This window comes from Colias croceus, chromosome 1 (genome assembly GCF_905220415.1).
Source record: "Colias croceus chromosome 1, ilColCroc2.1".
Lineage (NCBI taxonomy): Eukaryota > Metazoa > Arthropoda > Insecta > Lepidoptera > Pieridae > Colias > Colias croceus.
Window position 1 is genome coordinate 9,087,449 of NC_059537.1, and position 11,708 is coordinate 9,099,156.

Below are 11,708 nucleotides of genomic sequence, written 5' to 3' on the forward strand. Positions count from 1 at the left end.
ATAATTTTGACATATAAACAAGTCCTTCTACTCGTTTCTGATTCTGTCATTGAAAATACATCTTTATTTACTTGTTAGAAAGATCCAAACAAGAAATCCAAACTCCAAAGATGTTCCATATAAAGAGATAACTGTCATTGAAATGTCAATACAGTTGACATTTTGATTTTTTAATATTTTAACTCGGGTTCGTGGGAATTGACCGACTTTCCATGATAAAAATATAAAAAATCATGAAATTATTATTAACTGCTGTATATTATGTACAACAAATTATCTTTTCAAAATACTTTTTTTATAATATCTATACAAATAATATTAGGAAGTTGTTTTGCTGTGGGCCCTCCCTACAAGCCTAACAACTTCTTCAGTAGGTATAAAAAAAAATCTTTTACTACCCAATTCCGAAGTGAAAAAAGCTATGTACTCCAATCAGTCAAGACAATCAATTCACAATAATTCCAAAAGTTTTCAAACTTCGTTCAGGTGAATGGTACATTGGGACGACAATAAATCTCATTTTGCAACCTTTTCCGCAGTCCCGAACTGCAATTAAATTATTTTTTGCTGTATGGTCGTGAAAAAAATTCCAAAAGTTCTGCAAACTTGGGGAAGTTTTTGATATAATATTTCATATCACGTTTTAAATTTGCAACCAATCTCAGTGTACGGAACATCTTTTGATATTGAATGTTAATGTTTTTTTTTTTTATTAAACTGAATGAGGTTGCAAATTTGTAAATGCATCAGAATAGATGTTTTCGAAGTTTGCAACCAAGTTCCAAAACTTTTGTAATTATTCCGAGACCACCTTACTCGAAAAAATGACCACGAATTAAAAATAATTATAAATAAACACAGTAAATAAACATGTTCCGGTCAACGAAAAAGGTTGCAAATTTATACAACCGTTCGGTATAAATTTCCATATCTGTGTCAAGTTTGCAGAACTTTTGGAATATTTTTTTTCACGACCATACAGCAAAAAAATAAAAATAATTTAATTGCAATTTTAACAATGTTCCGAACACTTAGATTGGTTGCAAATTTAATACGTGATATGAAATATTATATCGAAAACTTCCCCAAGTTTGCAGAACTTCTAGAATTTTTTTCACGACCATATAGCAAAAAAATAATTTAATTGCAATTTTAACAATGTTCCGGACTGCGGACAAGGTTGCAAAATGAGAATTATTGTCGTCCCAATGAACCATTCACTTGACCGAAGTTTGAAAACTTTTGGAATTATTGATTTTCGATTTAGAATGTCAATTCTGACTGATGTAATGGTGCTAAATGGTTCATTCCAATCATTCAAACGAATAAAAAAAAGAAAAGATATCGACAGCGATGGTGCTAATATACTAGACAAATTTTACAGATAAACTTTAAAATTGAAAAAGATATTCTAAAAACATTGACAAGAATTGTAGTTTTTTTTAATTATCATTGATTTGGACTGCGACAAATCCAAAGTCACGAATCTAGTGTTTAGATAATATTATATGCTTCTTGGTTTTACTCATGAAAATGAAATAACATATTTCAATATTATTTTTCTGTTACCTACTTACAAATCAGTTCCATTTTTTGCATAACTACAATAATTATATTATGAAGATTATTTATATAGTCACCATCCTATCAATAAAATTGATTGATTACTTGATGGCGGCCTGTGATGGCGGCTATGGGATTAGGGTGGTGATCACACAAACTTGAAGTTAAGTTACGCTAAGTAATGCACGCGAAGACCTAAAAAAATGAAACATTGCAATGGATAAATAAATAAAGTCTAATAAATTTTTTAATAACAACCTAACTAAATGTAAAATAATAAATTCTAAATAATATGTGATCTCGACAGAATAAAAAAAAATTGGCTAATATGGGACTGTTAAAGTTCAAGCGTTCTATATCAAATTAAAAGCGTGTACCTACTTAAGGACGTATTTACAAATTGACGCGCATCAATTTTAGGTATTGAGTCTTACTACTACACGTGCACGGCTCACACACACATCGAAATGCGCGAAGCGGCAAAATTATGAGTAAACTGACACGACTTGATAATTGAGCTTATTTTTATTGCTATGTTTTTTTTTAACTTTACTTTGATTTGTAAAGTTTGTAACGTTGAATGGTCACAAAAGTAGATACCATTTATCTAATTTCATTGGACAGTGATTGTTTGGTAAACAAGTACTTGCCAAAGTGTACTTCGAAGACTGGTACTGGAACTCATAGACGAGTGGAGCTAGGTGTGCCGAGTTTGGGCTCGTTTTGTTAAAAAAATTATACTGCGTCCGTATAACAGGTATACCTGTTATCTATGGACGCAGTATAATTTTTTTTTAATTGTACCGATTTCGTACAAAATCGATATCTCAGGATCCTTAGGATCACAAAACAGGAAACTGTTACCAAAATTTAAAAAAGTCAACGCCATTTTGATTTTTTTTGTTATTGTACCGATTTCGTTCCAAATCGATATCTGAGGATCTCTAGGATCGCAAAACAGGAAACTGTTACAAAAATTTGAAAAAGTCAACGCCATTTTGAAATTTTCTGTTATTGTACCGATTTCGTTCAAAATCGATATCTGAGGCTCCCTGGGATCGCAAAACAGGAAACTGGTACCAAAATTTTAAAAAGTCAGCGCCATTTTGAAATTCTTTGTTATTGTACCGATTTCGTTCAAAATCGATATCTGAGGATCCTTAGGATCACAAAACAGGAAACTGTTACCAAAATTGAAAAAAAGTCAACGCCATTTTGAAATTTTCTGTTATTGTACCGATTTCGTTCAAAATCGATATCTGAGGCTCCCTGGGATCGCAAAACAGGAAACTGTTACAAAAATTTGAAAAAGTCAACGCCATTTTGAAATTTTCTGTTATTGTACCGATTTCGTTCAAAATCGATATCTGAGGCTCCCTGGGATCGCAAAACAGGAAACTGGTACCAAAATTTTAAAAAGTCAGCGCCATTTTGAAATTCTTTGTTATTGTACCGATTTCGTTCAAAATCGATATCTGAGGATCCTTAGGATCACAAAACAGGAAACTGTTACCAAAATTGAAAAAAAGACAACGTCATTTTGAAATTTTCTGTTATTGTACCGATTTCGTTCAAAATCGATATCTGAGACTCCCTGGGATCACAAAACAGGAAAATGGTACCGAAATTTAAAAAATTCGGCGCCATTTTGAAATTCTTTGTTAATTGACAGATTTCGTTCAAAATCGATACCTGAGGATCCTTAGGATCAAACTCAGCTCTGCTGGTTACGCTGGCAGAAAGATTCGACAGTTAACTGACATAGAAACTGCAAGAATTGTATATTTTGCTTTTTTACCAGCTGAATTTATTAAATTTTGGTACCAGTTTCCTATTTTGCGATCGTAGATCCTCAGATATCGATTTTGAAGGAAATCGGTACAACAAAGAATTTCAAAATGGCGCTGATTTTTTAAAATTTTGGTACCAGTTTCCGGTTTTGTGATCCTAGAGATCTTTAGATATCGATTTTGAACGAAATCAGTACAATAACAAAAATTTCAAAATGGCGTTGACTTTTTTTATTTTAGTAACAGTTTCCTGTTTTGTGATCCTAAGGATCCTCAGATATCGATTTTGAACGATATCGGTACAATAACAAAAAAATCAAAATGGCGTTGACTTTTTTTAAATTTCGGTACCATTTTCCTGTTTTGTGATCTTAAGGAGCCTCAGATATCGATTTTGAACGAAATCGGTACAATAACAGAAATTTTCAAAATGGCGTTGACTTTTTTTCAATTTTGGTAACAGTTTCCTGTTTTGTGATCCTAAGGATCCTCAGATATCGATTTTGAACGAAATCGGTACAATAACAAAGAATTTCAAAATGGCGCTGACTTTTTAAAATTTTGGTACCAGTTTCCTGTTTTGCGATCCCAGGGAGTCTCAGATATCGATTTTGAGCGAAATCGGTACAATAACAACGAATTTCAAAATGGCGCTGGCTTTTTAAAATATTGGTACCAGTTACCTGTTTTGCGATCCTAGGGATCCTTAGATATTGATTTTGAACGAAATCGGTACAATAACAAAGAATTTCAAAAAAGCGCTGACTTTTAAAAATTTTGGTACCAGTTTCCTGTTTTGCGATCCCAAGGAGCCTCAGATATCGATTTTGAACGAAATCGGTACAATAACAAAGAATTTCAAAATGGCGCTGACTTTTTAAAATTTTGGTACCAGTTTCCTGTTTTGCGATCCCAGGGAGCCTCAGATATCGATTTTGAACGAAATCGGTACAATAACAGAAAATTTCAAAATGGCGTTGACTTTTTTTCAATTTTGGTAACAGTTTCCTGTTTTGTGATCCTAAGGATCCTCAGATATCGATTTTGAACGAAATCGGTACAATAACAAAGAATTTCAAAATGGCGCTGACTTTTTAAAATTTTGGTACCAGTTTCCTGTTTTGCGATCCCAGGGAGCCTCAGATATCGATTTTGAACGAAATCGGTACTATAACAGAAAATTTCAAAATGGCGTTGACTTTTTTTCAATTTTGGTAACAGTTTCCTGTTTTGTGATCCTAAGGATCCTCAGATATCGATTTTGAACGAAATCGGTACAATAACAAAGAATTTCAAAATGGCGCTGACTTTTTAAAATTTTGGTACCAGTTTCCTGTTTTGCGATCCCAGGGAGCCTCAGATATCGATTTTGAACGAAATCGGTACAATAACAGAAAATTTCAAAATGGCGTTGACTTTTTCAAATTTTTGTAACAGTTTCCTGTTTTGTGATCCTAAGGATCCTCAGATATCGATTTTGAACGAAATCGGTCAATTAACAAAGAATTTCAAAATGGCGCCGAATTTGGGTTAAATTTAAAAATGATGCAGGCGAAGCTGCTGGCAAACCTGTAGTATTTTTATAAGTCGACACTATATTATTACATTAATTAATAAAACATATTTTGTAAATGCACCTGCAGGTCACTCCATCAAGTCCGGAGGTAAGGTCTCAACATAACTAACAAAATGAGCCCAAACTCGGCACACCTAGCTCTAACCATCTTTTAGTTCCAGTAGCAGTCTTCGAAGTACACCTGCAGGTCACTCCATCAAGTCCGGAGGTAAGGTCTCAACATAACTAACAAAACGAGCCCAAACTCGGCATACCTAGCTCTACTCGTCTATTAGTTCCAGTAGCAGTCTTCGAACTTTCGAAGTACACATGCAGGTCACTCCATCAAGTCAGAAACTAAATATGAAATTTATAATCCCATAAGTATGAAAAACTATAAATAAAATCTTTCCTTGGTGTGCCTTGGTTGTCGGTGCAGAATGCGTCAATGATCAAGTTTATTAGGTCAAATATTTTGTATACGTACAGCGATCTTTTCGTAAACGAGGAGCTGCTTACAAGCGTCACAGTGTCTACTCACAACGGCGTCCGAGCGCCGACTAAATTACTAAAATATTTCATTACAAATTTTTGTGCAATAAATCAAGATAGTGACAAATAAAATAACCCTTATTTCAATGCAATAAGTATCACGCGTTACAGCTAAATATGTGAAAAAATAAGATTTGATTTTAATTTTTTTCTCAGCCTATTTGTAACATTTTGATTTAGTGATTTAGTACCTTTTTGAGATAGACATGTCTACTTACTTAAAATATTTTTTAATAAATTAATTTGTTTTATTAAATACAAGAAAAATGTTCGTTTATTCAGCACGATATTGTCAATTTTGTGTGAAGAGGCAACGGAAATTATTTTTTTCAATATTATAAACCAAAATTTTCGACTTAAAAATTAGTACCATTTAAAGATTAAGGAGTAATCTATTTATGGTAATTATTAGTTAAATTTGGTTTTGTACTATTTCGCCGCAAAATGCACCGAAAAACTGCTTATTTTAGTCAGATTCGTAAACGCGTCCTTAAGTAGGTATAGGTACTTTCATTAAGCATTAAAAATTCATTAAAACCTTATTTTTTGATATATTTATTCATTCTATAAGTATGTAGGGTACCTTAAAAAATATGGAAGTAGGTAGTTAGTACATAACATGAAGTACATAAGTATTCAATTTGTTGTCTGCCGAAACAGAGAGAAAAATCAAGTAGGTAGGTAGGTATGTATTTCTATAGGTATGTATATGTATATTCTACTATACTTCAATTATTACTGTTAAGAGTCATCCAAATCCGTACAGTATTTTTTCTGTGAAAGAGTAAGAACAAAGATTAACGTACGTTTATGCAACTCTCACAAACTGTGGAAATTAGGATACCTTATTACCTACAATAAAAATAGCGTCAAGAAAGTTATGTTGAGTTTTACACGTAAGTGTTATAATTAGATAATTCTAAGTACCTAGACAATTCTTTTTTATTCTCAATATGCTTAATCCCTCGATATATTAATTATTCATAACTACGTTTTAAAAAAATCAGTTTAAAACAATGCAATTGGTGTGTAAAAGTGAAGGGCGGAAGCTAAGACAATGTTGGAGGTCATAAGGTAGTTATTACCTATCTGTGAGTTCCGAAGAATTGTTAGGAAGCCTTTAGTATACAGTATGCATGTATAAGCTTTATTTTAACTATTTTTTTATTTTATGTGTGCCTGAGTAAAAAACTTGCGAATGGATTTTGGCAGGTGCCGACACTAGTGACCGTTTCCTAATTATACTTTCTAGATTTATTACAAAACTCTGGATACTCGATATTTCTGTTACAGTGCTACACAGAGCAAGTAGGTAATATAGTACAGTGCTACTAACTACTGCTAATGACGCTATTAACTTGAGTAGTCTATGTTGCCCAGCGAGCATGAGAAGTTTCAGCTTTAACTGCTTACTACAATCAGGCTTCTCTATCACGTCTTTTTCCTAATTTCGAATACTAACATCTGGGCTGTTCTATCTTTACTGAACCATACGAATTATTTTGCAAGATATCCTACTCCGAATCCAGATATAAAATTCTCATGAATCTCCATTGATACTGTAGGTATGTGCCTACTGTGATAAAATGTATAATATTGGCGTGGTAGGTATAAGAGACACGTTTTGAGTAGGTTATAAACGACTTATGAAGAAATTGATAATTGACCCTCGTTTTGCATTACTTCCTATTTTTCTAAAGGTTAATGTCGTTTTAGCCTAAAGGGTGTACTAAGCGTTGACATACGAGGTTAATCTAGTTGTAATAAGTATATGTACCTACTTTATCAGCCGAATTAAAAAAGACGAGATTCTCAATTAGACTGTATCTATGCTTCGTAATTCCTTATTTATCTGAAAGACCGGATGCATTCTGCGTGGTCGTTAATTTTTTGTTAAAAAGCCCTAAATATTGTATTTTATGGTTAGTAGGTACACAAAAAGATAATGACGAGACTCATGTTTTCACTAGTAATAATCAACGACGGCATACCTAAGTAATAGTCATAATATGTGTTGATTTGATGTCTAGACGAATTTAAAAATAGATAGCGTATTTTCGTTATGACTGATATAGGTAAGTCGCGTCAAGTAAAAAGAACGCTGACGGTTTAAGCTGCGCATTGGCGATTTATCGGTCTATTTGGTGTTATGAGGTGGTATAAGAATAACAAATAGGTAGTTGAGAAGCCACGATATGCGAGCCTAGTTCAAAAATAAAATAATCGGCACATAGCTTACGTGCAAAACTCGATCCATGCGCAAACACACCCCATCACTTTCATCCAGCGTTCTTTTTACGTGACGCGTACTGTAACGAAAAATGAAAATACGGTTACGTAGCAATTCATTTTGTATTCCTACCTACTTATAATTTATTCAAATTATCTTCTATATAACGATTGAATTGAACAGAACTAACTGGATTGTAAAACGAACCCTTAAAATAATTTTGAGATTTCTGATAATTTCATAAGGTGTCTTTAAAACTACGTATTACCTCGTGCGAAGTAATAGGTAATAATAATTTGAACTGCATGTCCTTTTTATGAGGTTTTATATATCTCAAGCTCTGGTATTTTGTTTTCGGGGTTTTCCAAGTGGAAAGTCTCAGTTTGAGTACGGATAGGATATGCATACTGGATCACCTTAGAATATAAAAACGAACATTCACGGAAATTATCTTCTTTGGAAAATACAATTAATGTTTATAATTTTGCAAGATCATTTTGCTGGTTATTTTTTAAATCACGCAAAATACGTTTGCATTCTTTAAGTACCTACTTCAAAGGTAAGTACCTACTGTTTAATAATATGCAGAATCTTAAACATTAATAATGATTGATTGACTGTGATTTTATGCTTAGTTTTAATGATTATATAGATAATAATAATTATTTACATGCGGAACTCACGACAATGAATTAGTCGAGGTGCATATTTTAAATTTAAACTAGCTTGGTATCAACAGCTAATGCCTTATTTCCTTTTATTAACTTCCACCTCGTAGGTATTCGTTCTATAAACTTTTGTAAATATACTTAGTGCATTTTGCTGTAGATTGTGAATTGTCTCATGTGAAATACAATGAGATTAATTTAGCTGAAGAGTCTTGTAGTATTTTGTTGCTATAAATTACATACTAGCTGTGCTACGCGGTTTCACCCCTCACCTTGGAAATTTTAACTATAATAAAATTATTTCACTTATCGTTGTGATTTCTCTCAAAGAACGGGTTACGTTAGATAATAAATCACGTTTCTCTAAGACTTTAGTATAATTAGTGCTGGCTTAAATGAAACATAACAAGTCTTATTTAAATGTGAATTCGATTTTAATAAATTTGAGTCTTCAAACTTCTTAGATGTTTAATTTGTAAAATATAAATAATCCCACCAAAAACATTTTCATGTAAAATGTTGCCAAGACGAGCCCATATGACTCGCACGGTCAAAAAGTTATCAGATCTCATGTAGAGCCAAGCTTCTAACACTACACGCCCTAACTCTACAAGGTCTATAACTTCACAAACTCTACACCTTAGTCAAAATATGTGGCTTGGCCATTTCGCTACATTCACATCGGCGTAAGGTGAAAAATTAATTAATTCACTGTTCATTACTTTTGTGTTATACAATAGTTCTTGTAGTAACGAACGGCCAAGCCACATATTTTGACTAAGGTGTAGAGTTTGTGAAGTTAGACCTTGTAGAGTTAGGGCGTGTAGTGTTAGAAGCTTGGCTCTACATGAGATCTGATAACTTTTTGACCGTGCGAGTCATATGGGCTCGTCTTGGCAACATTTTACATGAAAATGTTTTTGGTGGGATTTCATTTCTTTTTGTAAGTTGTTTGTAACAAAATTTTAAATGTCGATTAATTTTTTTTTTAACAAGGAGTACATATACGGGAGTACATGTACATATATCTCTAGGGGAACCAAGTTTTAGATTATTAGATTAGATCATTAGACCTCTAGCGTCATCAAAATTTAATTTAAAATTACAGGTCTCATACAAACTCCCATCCCCTAGTTTAAGGGGTTGGGGGAAGAAAGTTACAAGTTTTATAATTTTTTTGTTGTTTGTGTGCTAATACTAGCTTACATACAAAATTTCAGCTTTCTAGGACATTAGGAAATACCTTAAGAATTTTGATGATCATCAGTGAGTCAGTGACGAAATTAGCGCTTTTTAGATATAAATAAAATCTGAAGTATAAAAGCTAATGTAATTAAAACTTAATATATTCAATAAATCCGCTATTGACAATATATCCCGAAAATTTTGTTGATCTAGCATAATCCAAACCCAAGTTATGAGGGTTCAAAAAAACGTCGAAGCGCTTCGAGAAAAGGTAGGTAGTGCCCGTGCGCTTCGCTTGTTCGCTTGGCTCGTCTTGGCAGGGGCACTACCGTGCCCCCAGATACATAGGTATCTACTAAATATTTAAATTTGTAAGTAAAAGCTTTTGAACAAATAGAAGTGCGTAAATATCTTTTTTTACAATATTTTTGGCATAAATATTACTATACTATGTACATATTATAATAATGTAATTTAATAGTGTTATTTATTTTTAATCCTAGCTCGTTCATCATTCAGAAATTGAATTATTAGGTAGTAGGTATGTATATTAGGTACATAGTACATACAATGATACAAAACGTCTAATTAGGTATAAAGCGCGCCCAAGCAGTATAGATATTAATTATTTAAAAATACCCTACTCTTCCTTACGTCATGTTTATTACAGATTTTCATTATTAAACAATTACCATACTCTTATTCATTGATTTTGGTTTAGTTGAGTTTCATATTTTTTATTATTTCGTTATGATCTGTTGGTTACAAATAAATCATGTTGACAACGCTATTATTTTTTTGTTCAATGTAAATATCTGTATTGTATGTCAAGGTAACCGTTACGGTAAATAAAAATACATAGATTAAATGCATTCCTTCGTCTAAACTGCTCGGATGCTGTTTTTGCATTATGCAATAATATTAATATATTGCATCTAAAATAAGAGGAATTAGCGGAATTAGATTAATAAACAAACTATTTATTAAATAAAATTGTTAACTATTTGATAAATTGTTATTAAAATTGCTCTTGTTCTCAGCGTTTTAAAATGATGTGTTATTCACGATCACGACGTATGAAGTTCTTTCAATCTGAAAATTATACCTACGTCATACAGTGATAATATATTGGAAATTATGAATTAGTTGAGGATATTTCAACAAAATTAATAATTATTCTGTAATCCGTTATGTACTTTAAAATCCCATGTGTAAAAGCCACAAGGAAAATTCAGGCATGTGAATTAAATGTTAAAATAAATAGGAAAATAGGTACATACATTTAAAACTCAAATTGTTGTATTTTTTCTTGGATATTGAATAGGCTCTAAGAGTTAATGCAATTAATTTTAGTAGAATTATAATTCTACAATCTTTATAATTACATATTGTTATGTTCGATTGTATCCAAGACGACGTATAAATTAGATTTTGTTGAGTAGGTAGTAGGTACATGGAAGTGGGTGAACTAATAAAATAATTTCGAAGTTATTTTTTCAACAAAAAAAGTCACACACTTTCTGTCTTGATTTCCTTGTTGATTGACCTCAATAGTTGCTTAAAATGTGAATAGATTGGAAGATTATTTTTCTTAAATAGCATTGAAATGGAGGGTAATTGAACGGTGAGGTGACGAATAAAAAGTACCTTTGAATTAATGAAACCCACATAACATAGTCACGTGTTCCATAAACTTGACAATATAAAGGATATTATAAACATAGATTTAAAAGTGTGGGTACATGAATGCATCGAATTTATGAAGCAAAGAGGCAAAGCTACATTTGATGTCCTTAAACGACCTGCGTATAAGTGCGGATAATACGTAGGTAAGTATGTATCCGCGAAACCTTGCACCTGAGATCAGCACGTGTGCCGGGCCTCGTGCTTAGATAAATTGACTGAATTTGTAGGAAAGATAAAAGAAAAACTATAACTGTTCAGTTTTTTTAACTGCGAGTTTTATACTGTCGAAGACGGGATCCTAGCACCCCAAGTTTTTTTTACAGGATTTATTACTTAGGTAGATACACCTACCTAATAATATTTTAATTTTTGATTGACCTTTTCTCGCATATCAATTTTATATTATATTTGTTTGAGGTAAAAAAAAGGTTTTAAAAACCTGTTTATATCGAAAGAACATGCACAAAAAGTTCATATTA